The sequence below is a fragment of the Penaeus monodon genome, chromosome 27, assembly GCF_015228065.2.
Source record: "Penaeus monodon isolate SGIC_2016 chromosome 27, NSTDA_Pmon_1, whole genome shotgun sequence".
Taxonomy (NCBI): domain Eukaryota; kingdom Metazoa; phylum Arthropoda; class Malacostraca; order Decapoda; family Penaeidae; genus Penaeus; species Penaeus monodon.
This window is the reverse complement of record NC_051412.1, coordinates 33,485,590-33,485,807: the sequence shown is the minus strand read 5'-3', so window position 1 is coordinate 33,485,807 and position 218 is coordinate 33,485,590. Positions and strand designations below refer to the sequence as shown.

General features: G+C 42.2%; 1 protein-coding gene across 1 annotated transcript in view; it reads left to right on the top strand.

Moving 5' to 3' along the window:
• Nucleotides 1-218, top strand: part of LOC119590500 (synaptogenesis protein syg-2-like) — a 61,352-nt gene that overhangs the window by 60,106 nt on the left and 1,028 nt on the right. The window lies entirely within an intron of this gene.

Genomic DNA, 218 nt, shown 5'->3' with positions numbered 1-218 from the left:
CCCCTTAACCGAACACGAAATAGTTTCCATTCCAGCTGCTCTTTCCAAGCCCTTTAAAGCAGCAGCTGCAGGCGGAAGTGACGAATCTCTTTCATTATTTGCTTCGTGTGGATGGGAGTTTCTAGTGCGTGTAAAACTTCTGTAAATATTTGTACATCCTAAAAATATACACTTGCTTTGACACACGTCTAATGACCCATTTACTGCACGCTTTCTCT